Source organism: Schistocerca americana, chromosome 4 (assembly GCF_021461395.2).
Source record: "Schistocerca americana isolate TAMUIC-IGC-003095 chromosome 4, iqSchAmer2.1, whole genome shotgun sequence".
Lineage (NCBI taxonomy): Eukaryota > Metazoa > Arthropoda > Insecta > Orthoptera > Acrididae > Schistocerca > Schistocerca americana.
Window position 1 is genome coordinate 143877648 of NC_060122.1, and position 11706 is coordinate 143889353.

Genomic DNA, 11706 nt, shown 5'->3' on the forward strand with positions numbered 1-11706 from the left:
CTCACTTATTTGTTACATAGTTTAATTCTTAATTTCTTTGCGCGTTTTTGGTACTTGCATTGTTTAATTCATAAATTTCGGGAGTATTATAATATTTGAGAGTTGTAGCATCGCGTTTTAGTACCTGAATAGTGTAAAATCGCATAGTCTCCTTACGCCGCCGAGCAGTGTGTCAGCAGTGCGCAAGTAGCAGCATTACTGCATTTACTAGGCAATCTTGTATTTTAATAACCGTTTAAGTTTTGTGTCGATTTGTTTGCGCTCTCTGTAGATTAGTTCAGACGTTCTTTGCACAACAGTTTTTACCATGGATAGGGACTGCAACTGCTGTGTTCGGATGCAGGCTGAGTTGGCATCCCTTCGCTCCCAGCTTCAGGCAGTGTTGGCTTCGGTCACACAGCTTGAGGCTGTTGCCGATGGGCATCACTGTGGGGTTCCGGATGGGGGTTTGTCGGGGACTGCCAGCTCGTCCCACGCATCCCCCGATCGGACTACGACTGTGGTTGCCCGGGATACTGCCCGCATTGAGGCTGATCCCTCACCTGTGGTAGAGTGGGAGGTCGTCTCAAGGTGTGGCAGGGGGCGAAAGACATTCCGGAGGGCTGAACGGAAGGCCTCTCCAGTTTGTCTGACGAACCGGTTTCAGGCTCTGTCTCAGGCTGATACTGATCTTTGGCCTGACATGGCTGCTTGTCCTGTTCCAGAGGTTGCCCCTCAGTCTGCAAGATCCGGGCGGTCGCAGAGGGTGGGCTTACTGGTAGTTGGGAGCTCCAACGTCAGGCGCGTAATGGGGCCCTTTAGGGATATAGCAGCAAGAGAGGGGAAGAAAACCAATGTGCACTCCGTGTGCATACCGGGGGGAGTCATTCCAGATGTGGAAAGGGTCCTTCCGGATGCCATGAAGGGTACAGGGTGCACCCATCTGCAGGTGGTCGCTCATGTCGGCACCAATGATGTGTGTCGCTATGGATCCGAGGAAATCCTCTCTGGCTTCCGGCGGCTATCTGATTTGGTGAAGACTGCCAGTCTCGCTAGCGGGATGAAAGCGGAGCTCACCATCTGCAGCATCGTCGACAGGACTGACTGCGGACCTTTGGTACAGAGCGGAGTGGAGGGTCTGAATCAGAGGCTGAGACGGTTCTGCGACCGTGTGGGCTGAAGATTCCTCGACTTGCGCCATAGGGTGGTGAGGTTTCGGGTTCCGCTGGATAGGTCAGGAGTCCACTACACGCAACAAGCGGCTACACGGGTAGCAGGGGTTGTGTGGCGTGGGCTGGGCGGTTTTTTAGGTTAGATGGCCTTGGGCAAGTACAGAAAGGGCAACAGCCTCAACGGGTACGGGGCAAAGTCAAGACATGCGGGGACCCAGCAGCAAGCGGTATTGTAATTGTAAACTGTCGAAGCTGCGTTGGTAAAGTACCGGAACTTCAAGCGCTGATAGAAAGCACCGAAGCCGAAATCGTTACAGGTACAGAAAGCTGGTTGAAGCCAGAGATAAATTCTGCCGAAATTTTTACAAAGGTACAGACGGTGTTTAGAAAGGATAGATTGCATGCAACCGGTGGTGGAGTGTTCGTCGCTGTTAGTAGTAGTTTATCCTGTAGTGAAATAGAAGTGGATAGTGCATGTGAATTATTATGGGTGGTTACACTCAACAACCGAGATAGGTTAATAGTTGGCTCCTTTTACCGACCTCCCGGCTCAGCAGCATTAGTGGCAGAACAACTGAGAGAAAATTTGGAATACATTTCACATAAATTTTCTCAGCATGTTATAGTCTTAGGTGGAGATTTCAATTTACCAGATATAGACTGGGACACTCAGATGTTTAGGACGGGTGGTAGGGACAGAGCATCGAGTGACATTATACTGAGTGCACTATCCGAAAATTACCTCGAGCAATTAAACAGAGAACCGACTCGTGGAGATAACATCTTGGACCTACTGATAACAAACAGACCCGAATTTCGACTCTGTATGTACAGAACAGGGAATCAGTGATCATAAGGCCGTTGCAGCATCCCTGAATATGGAAGTTAGTAGGAATATAAAAAAAGGGAGGAAGGTTTATCCGTTTAGCAAGAGTAATAGAAGGCAGATTTCAGACTACCTAACAGATCAAAACGAAAATTTCTGTTCCGACACTGACAATGTTGAGTGTTTATGGAAAAAGTTCAAGGCAATCGTAAAATGCGTTTTAGACAGGTACGTGCCGAGTAAAACTGTGAGGGACGGGAAAAACCCAGCGTGGTACAACAACAAAGTTAGGAAACTACTGCGAAAGCAAAGAGAGCTTCACTCTAAGTTTAAACGCAGCTAAAACCTCTCAGACAAACAGAAGCTAAACGATGTCAAAGTTAGCGTAAGGAGGGCTATGCGTGAAGCGTTCAGTGAATTCGAAAGTAAAATTCTATGTACCGACTTGACAGAAAATCCTAGGAAGTTCTGGTCTTACGTTAAATCAGTAAGTGGCTCGAAACAGCATATCCAGACACCACGGGATGATGATGGCATTGAAACAGAGGATGACACGCGTAAAGCTGAAATACTAAACATCTTTTTCCAAAGCTGTTTCACAGAGGAAGACCGCACTGCAGTTCCTTCTCTAAATCCTCGCACAAACGAAAAAATGGCTGACATCGAAATAAGTGTCCAAGGAATAGAAAAGCAACTGGAATCACTCAACAGAGGAAAGTCCACTGGACCTGACGGGATACCAATTCGATTCTACACAGAGTACGCGAAAGAACTTGCCCCCCTTCTAACAGCCGTGTACCGCAAGTCTCTAGAGTAACGGAAGGTTCCAAATATTTGGAAAAGAGCACAGGTAGTCCCAGTCTTCAAGAAGGGGCGTCGAGCAGATGCACAAAACTATAGACCTATATCTCTGACGTCGATCTGTTGTAGAATTTTAGAACATGTTTTTTGCTCGTGTATCGTGTCGTTTTTGGAAACCCAGAATCTACTATGTAGGAATCAACATGGATTCCGGAAACAGCGATCGTGTGAGACCCAACTCGCTTTATTTGTTCATGAGACCCAGAAAATATTAGATACAGGCTCCCAGGTAGATGCTATTTTTCTTGACTTCCGGAAGGCGTTCGATACAGTTCCGCACTGTCGCCTGATAAACAAAGTAAGAGCCTACGGAATATCAGACCAGCTGTGTGGCTGGATTGAAGAGTTTTTAGCAAACAGTACACAGCATGTTGTTATCAATGGAGAGATGTCTACAGACGTTAAAGTAACGTCTGGCGTGCCACAGGGGAGTGTTATGGGACCATTGCTTTTCACAATATATATATAAATGACCTAGTAGATAGTGTCGGAAGTTCCATGCTGCTTTTCGTGGATGATGCTGTAGTATACAGAGAAGTTGCAGCATTAGAAAATTGTAGCGAAATGCAGGAAGATCTGCAGCGGATAGACACTTGGTGCAGGGAGTGGCAACTGACCCTTAACATAGACAAATGTAATGTATTGCGAATACATAGAAGTAAGGATCCTTCATTGTATGATTATATGATAGCGGAACAAAGACTGGTAGCAGTTATTTCTGTAAAATATCTGGGAGTATGCGTGCGGAACGATTTGAAGTGGAAAGGTCATATAAAATTAATTGTTGGTAAGGCGGGTACCAGGTTGAGATTCATTGGGAGAGTGCTTAGAAAATGTAGTCCATCAACAAAGGAGGTGGCTTACAAAACACTCGTTCGACCTATACTTGAGTATTGCTCATCAGTGTGGGATCCGTACCAGATCGGGTTGACAGAGGAGATAGAGAAGATTCAAAGAAGAGCGGCGCGTTTCGTCACAGGGTTATTTGGTAACCGTGATAGCGTTACGGAGATGTTTAATAAACTGAAGTGGCAGACTCTGCAAGAGAGGCGCTCTGCATCGCGGTGTAGCTTGCTCGCCAGGTATCGAGAGGGTGCGTTTTTGGATGAGGTATCGAATATATTGCTTCCCCCTACTTATACCTCCCGAGGAGATCACGATTGTAAAATTAGAGAGATTAGAGCGCGCACGGAGGCTTTCAGACAGTCGTTCTTCCCGCGAACAATACGCGACTGGAACAGGAAAGGGAGGTAATGACAGTGGCACGTAAAGTGCCCTCCGCCACACACCGTTGGGTGGCTTGCGGAGTATAAATGTAGATGTAGATGTAGAAGTGCTACTACTGCAGTGGATGACCGCTACCTACGGATTATGGCTCGGAGGAACCCTGATAGCAACGTTACCATGTTGAATAATGCTTTTCGTGCAGCCACAGGACGTCGTGTTACGACTCAAACTGTGCGTAATAGGCTGCGTGATGGCGAAGTCCATCTTTGCAACCACGACTGCATGCAGCGCGGTACAGATGGGCCCAACAACAGGCCGAATGGACCTCTCAAGATTGGCATCACGTTCTCTTCACCGATTAGTGTCGCATATGCCTTCAGCCAGACAATCGTCGAAGACGTGTTTGGAGACAACCCGGTCAGGCTGATCGCCTTACACACACTGTCCAGCGAGTGCAGCAAGGTGGAGGCTCCCTGCTGTTTTTGGGTGGCATTATGTGGATCCGACATACGCCGATGGTCGTCATGCAAGGCGTCGTAACGGCTGTGCGATACGTGAATGCCATCCTCCGACCGATAGAGCAACCACATCGGCAGCATATTGGCGAGGCATTCGTCTTCATGGACGACAATTCGCGCCGCCATCGTTCACATCTTGTGAATGACTTCCTTCAGGATAACGACATCGCTCGACTAGAGTGGCCAGCATGTTCTAGAGACATAAACCCTATCGAACATGCCTGGGATGGATTGAAAAGGGTTGTTGGGGACAAAGTGACCCCCCAACCACTCTGAGGGATCTACGCCGAATCGCCGTTGAGGAGTGAGACAATGTCGACCAACAGTACCTTGATGGACTTGTAGATAGTATGGCATCCCGAATACAGGCATGCTTCAACGCAAGAGGACGTGCTACTGAGGATTAGAGGTATCGCTGTGTACAGCAATCTGGACCACCACCTCTGAAGGTCTCGCTGGATGGTGGTACTACATGCAGTGTGTGGAAATGATGTTTATGTTGATCTCTGTTCCAATTTTCTGTGCAGGTTCCAGAACTCTCGGAACCGAGGTGATGCAAAACTATTTTTTATGTGTGTAGTTGAAAACCGTGGCAACGGCCTTACCGCAGTGGATACACCGGTACCAGTCAGGTCACCGAAGTTAAGTTCTGTCGGGCGTGGCCGGCACTTGGATGGGTGACCATCCGGGCCACCATGCGCTGTTGCCATTTTTCTGGGTACAATCAGCCCCGTGATGCCAATTGAGGAGCTACTCGACCGAATAATAGCGGCTTCGGTCACAGAAAACCATCATAACGACCGGGAGAGCGGTGTGCTGACCACACGCCCCTCCTATCCGCATCCTCAGCTGAAGATGACACGGCGGTCGGATGGTCCCGATGGGCCACTTGTGGTCTGGAGACGGAGTGCTTAGTTAAAAACCGGAGGCAGTGTTGTTCTGGTGTGCGAATTACTCAGAATGGGTAAATAATCTGAAACCAATATAATCAACAAAGTTAGGGATTTTTATCTTTAACCAGAAAAGTTTTACAATCTTAACGCCAAATATTTAACTCAGAAACTAATTTGTAACGTAATCTCTCCTCCAAAGCTGTTGTTATACATTACACTCCGATTCTTTAGAGAATCATGGGGTTGGGGAGGGGGTGGGCGCGCGACTGCTACGGTCGCAGGTTCGAACCCTGCCTCGGGCATGGATGTGTGTGATGTCCTTAAGTTAATTAGGTTTAAGTAGTTCTAAGTTCTAGGGGAGTGATGACTTCAGATGTTAAGTCCTATAGTGCTCAGAGCCATTTGAACGATTTGAGGGGGTGGGGAGTGGGAGGAGGGGGACTGGTTTCTTGAACGACCCGTACAGTTTTTGCTGAACGTTATTTAATATGTGTGTACTGTCGAGTTCGGGGTTCTCCAGTTCACTTCAGTGTCTACCGGAGCCTGCTGACCAATCACTATGGAGAACGACCGTGTACTGGCTGACGCAAACCGTCGATGGATATAGTGATGATGTTTGGTGTGCGGGGCGCCCAGCTGCGCTATCATCAGCGCCCGTACAATGTCCCAATTCTTACATAGTCAAGTTTCTTTTTACGCAGTCCAATCTAGCCACTATGATCATGATGCTGATGAGGACAACACAAATACGCAGGCCCCGGGCCGAGAGAATCCCCAACCCGGTCGGGAATCGAATCCGGGGCTCCGTGATCCGGAGGCAGCAACGCTAGTGGCTAGACCACGAGCTGCGGACGGATGGAGTGAGGTATTGCAGCAATACAGAAAAGTAAAAATCACATGACGCGGCTGGCTCAGAGTCCCTAATTCTAATGTTAAGACTCCTGACAGGAATTTTTTTTCTAATTTGCGCACGCTGGCACCTTTCCTTCGTGATGTATGACACTTGCGTATCAAGGGGACATATTGCGAGTAGGTGGTTGTAATGAGTGTGTGTATATTGTAGTACCGTGTTTCTGACGTATGACAAGAGCATAAGGGGAGGGTTCAAATCCTCTTCCGACCATGCAGTTTCACATTCCCAAGTTTTTTCCTGAATTGTTCAGGAAGCCTGTTTTGAAAAGGACACTATCAATTTCCTTCCCAACACCGACAATATTTGGTCAACATCTTGATGGATGCAATCATTCTGAGGGTTGCATTTCTAACAATTTGAAAATATTACATACTGTGCCAAAAGGACTACTGCTAAATACTTCAGAAGAAATTGAAATCTATTCACTTCACAAAAGTAAACAGTTATCTGTTTTACATGAGCAACTTGAATTCAAAGACAAAAGTTTCTTTGAGCTTTTTGACGATCTGCTTTAGAATGTTCACTCATCTGTCCTTCGTTTTTTTAAAATTATTTAGGAAATATTTTATCTTTACTTTGTAATTTTATTCCGCCAAACGCTGACTATCTGTTTTCAGAATGTTTGCTTATATGCATTAAGACTGCTTATTGCTAATTCACATCCCTTTATTTTTGACTCTACGGCTCGTAGTACTATAAATTTAAATTCCTTCCATCTTCATTATTTTTATTTGTTTATAAGACTGGAATGCAACGCAAGACATAGCAATGCCTTTTAAAAATTGTCACATACAAAAAAGATGGAATCTACATATGAACCTCATAGACAATATTTCATAAATATGCACAACTACTGTGCTGTCTCGATTCTTTTCTTTTTTAGTATTGATCTGTAAGAATTATTATGTAATCTATGTAAATGGAAGTCTCTTACTACACCAGTAAATCGTATCTGTGCAGCATGTTCTACACGTGACACGTGTAAGATAACAATTATTGCAGCCTACTCGTTGAAAATTGTTTCAATAAAGACATGTTGTTGCTCAATAGTACATCGTCTGACGTGACAGTCTTTGCCATTCCCCTTCGCAACAATTTCGTTAGATAGAATCCTGCTGCCACATCTTTGCACTGGCGTTTATCCTCACCATGGCAACCACTAGTTTGCCTGTCGAGTTTACAACAACTTCAGTGGAAAGAAGCCTGCTGCCACATCTTTGGAACGGCGTCCAACTTCACCATCGCAACCAGTGGATCCAAATGGTTCACTAACAGGCCTTAAGAGGGCAACCCCTGTACTATCAAAACGAAGTTCATTTATCCTACATGTTTAAATATTTTTAACTCTTCTTAGTTGACAATAGTTGTGAACAAGCTAAATTTAGTGTGTGTTTATTTTCCTTTCTTGACAATGTCCTTTTAACTAAGAAATTTTACATTGTTATTCGACTTATAACCCATTGGTTAGCAAAGACATCATTTCGTCAGCCTCCATTACATATAGTAAGACCTGCACTGGTTTCTCCAGTAGTGATTTACCACCAGAAGGAGGTTCTTACTCATTGGTAATCCATCGTTTTATAGTTTTGTAACTTTATGTGTTTTCTTTAATGTATGTAGTCCTCTAATTAAAGCTTTGTATACGACTTGTAGGTCTGAAGATGGCCACAGTAGTGGTCGAAACCGGTCACCGTAATAAATAAATTATGATCAAGACTGTTTTTGATAGTAAATGTTTGTAACACATTATGAGAGTGACAGTGGAGGACAGCAAGATATTTAGCCTGTATTTTGCACATGTCCAGAGTATAGCAGGAGAAGACATATGAAGCAAAGCGTAATGAGGAATACACTAAGGCTTGTCATAAGATGAACGCGAAGAATTATGAGTACAGAGCCGTTGTAACGGAAAAAGTAAGTAATTGGAAGTAAACAGAGAGGAAATTGTAGGTATGGAACAGGCATAGTACCATGAGATATTGTGCAACCAACGGGACTCAGGTAATGACGATATTACTACGATTATTAATAAGGGACGAGCTGTAGCAAGGGCAATGAACCCTATGTGTGCAACGAAAAGATAGTAACAACAACGAAACACTATGCTGCAGAGTGCAGTTTTGCATGGAGTTGAAGCATGGAACTTTTTTTTAATTTAGGACGTAACTCAAGCAGTACTACGATGGATAGGATAAAAAAGGACTTCATCCGACAAAGGATAAACGAAAAGGGACAGGAATTTCTGTGACGTCATCTAACAAAAACAGCTGATATGATTTGGCCACGCGAATGGGACGATTGAGGAAAGGACACCGAATAGGATACTACGATGGATACCATGCCAGAGGAAGAAACTGGTTCACCATGACAGCTGGTAAGATATACTGGTGGAGGCAATGGAAGCACGTAATATGAACGTTGACGAAAGTCAAGATAGAAGCAGATGGCGACTGGAAGCGCAGAAGCGGTGTCAGCCGTAGATACTCCGTAAGAATAAGAAGAAGAAGAATAGCTATCCCCAAACCAATGCCTGTGCTCCCGTTTCTGATGAATTCGACGTCCACTGGACGTAAAACCCTAATCTTGATCCAGATCTTTGTGATTCATGGCGTTGATACTCTTCTTGTCAATTCCAGTCTAATCCGTTGTCAGGTTCAGAAACATTCACCGATTTGTCGCACTTCTTTGGTTTTGTCATTCGTTTTCTTGCTGTTAATCAACTGGAACGTGACCTTTTCTTTTCAGTCCACTAACTTTTGGTACAGTTGCGAACGCATTTTCTGCCCATGAACTCTGGTCTGTGAGTTTGCATCTCTGTCCCCATTTTCCACAATTTATATCGAATCGTGATGCCAATCCCTGATCCCTTTTTGCTTCAACACGAGTCCTTCCCCTTGCTACCAAGTTCAGTAGACAAGTTTGTTGGACACCGCGTGGACCTTCTCATAATTCTTTCACCTAAGAAGATCACAACACATTTCCTACGACGGACGTAACTCGAGAGCGAAAAACACGTACGCAGAAACAAGTGAGCATGGAATTGAAAAAAACTCAAGACACTGTTTAGAGGAAAATCCGCAGGATCTGGCCTAGCGCTTGCCCCCAATTCTTTAAAGAATCGAACGCCCATTATTTACGCGCCATGTTCAAAGTTGGTTGAAAGCTGCTAGCTGCTCTCTTTATAGCTGGCCGGAGTGGCCGAGTGGCGCTTCAGTCAGGAACCGCGCGACCGCTACGTTCACAGGTTCGAATCCTGCATGGATGTGTGTGATGTCCTTGGGTTAGTTAGGTTTGAGTTGTTCTAAGTTCTAGGGGACTGGTGATCTCAGATGTTAAGTCCCTTAGTGCTCAGAGCCATTTGAGCCATTTTGCTTTCTTTATAGAACACTTGATGAGAGTAATTTGGGTAATCTGTGCTCAGTTTTAAGCAAAACTAGCTTTTCATGCATCTCAATGTTTCTGACGTCATATCTACGGAATTCTGAGTAGTGCAACGATGTAAGTTCGGAAGTACGTTTAAGTGATATACGTAGATATTGTCTACAAAATGTGTTTTCGAATGAAGTTAGTTAAAAAAGTAATAAATTAAACCATCATGCCTGATGCCGAAGTTTTACTGCATGAACTGCAAACACGTAGTAAGCGAGAAACTTTTTTCCTTTCATTATTTTGTTCAGGGTGTCGGACAAAAAGTTTCGAAATGGTTCGAAATTATGTATAAAATCGCTAAGTGTTCTAATTCTCAAATACTGGATGAATGTAATCTGGGTAACAAAAATGGTTCAAATGGCTCTGAGCACTATGGGACTCAACTGCTGTGGTCATAAGTCCCCTAGAACTTAGAACTACTTAAACCTAACTAACCTAAGAACATCACACACATCCATGCCTGAGGCAGGATTCGAACCTGCGACCGTAGTGGTCATGCGGTTCCAGACTGTAGCGCCTTTAACCGCTCGGCCACTCCGGCCGGCAATCTGGGTAACAGCCGAGCTGTGAATTACGCTCCCTCAGCACATATACACAGTTTCTAACTTTTATACCTGGAAGCCATTAGATACGCAATCAGCAACTGGAATAATGTGACCAATTTAGCCACTTAGTAATACAAACATTGAAACTTATCCCTCTTCTAGCATGAGATTTTCTTAAGTCGCTGGAATAACTAAAAGTAAAACATACACCGACGGAAAAAAATCGCAGCACAAAAAACAAATAATTCAGAGTAATGAAATTTCGGGAATACATTTGTCTAGATAACGTAATTAGCTGATTGACATTGTACGATTGTAAGATCACAGGTTAATGTAAGCGCGAGATAGACCATTGCAAATGTAAAATGCTGGTACATGAATAACCGACGTAACCGCTAGAATGTTGAATGCAAGCATGCAATCGTCTACGCATGGCGTTCTACAGGTGCAGGATGTCAGTTTGTTGGATAGAGTTTCATGCATATCGCACTTGGTCAGTGAATACAGGCGAGCTTAAGGGGGCTAGGACGTCAAACTGGCCGACTTGGAGCAGGAGAGGCACCAAAGGACATTTTAATTTCCACAGTCTATAATTTTACAAATAAATTCATAAAACTTTGTTAGCATGACCAGGAAGGGTTCAGGATTCACGCTTATAGCAGTGGAAATTCAAAAATATAACAAAATATATTTTTTTACGTGTGAAATGTCATCATTTTTTTCACTTACTATTGGCCGCATTCGTTGCTATAGGTACACTTTTCTTCGTAAGTAAGGGAGATTCTTCGATGAATTTTGCACAGCATACAAACCATACTTACAGGTGTATGAAACTCTAGAATTTTCCAAATCTATTAAAAACTGTGCTAAAAATTGAGATAATTAACCATAAAATTTGAGTTTTTTCTAAAGATGAAATTTAAAATCTAACAGCTCATTCATTTTTTCATTAATTAAATAAATTCTAGAGTTTCATACACCTGTAAGTATGGTTTGTGCGCTGTGCAAAATTCATCGAAGAATCTCTCTTACTTGTGAAGAAAAGTGTACCTATAGCAACAAATGCAGCCAATAGTAAGTGAAAAAATGATGAAATTTCACATGCAAAAAAAAATTATTTTGTTATGCTTTTCAACTTACATTGCTATGAGTTTGAATCCCGAATCCTTCCTGGTCGTGTTGACAAAGTTTTATGAATTTATTTGTAAAAGTATAGACAGTGGAAATTAAAATGTCGTGTGGTGCCTCTCCCGCTCCAAGTCGGCCAGTTTGACGTCCTACCCCCCTTAACACTGTTTTTGGAAGATGCTGGAGTTGTCGTGCGATGATTTCTCATATATGGT

At 43.9% G+C, this 11706-nt stretch overlaps 1 pseudogene; it reads left to right on the forward strand.

Moving 5' to 3' along the window:
* The first annotated feature begins 5174 nt into the window (after positions 1-5174).
* Positions 5175-5292, forward strand: LOC124614553 (annotated as a pseudogene).
* The last annotated feature ends 6414 nt before the right edge of the window (positions 5293-11706 follow it).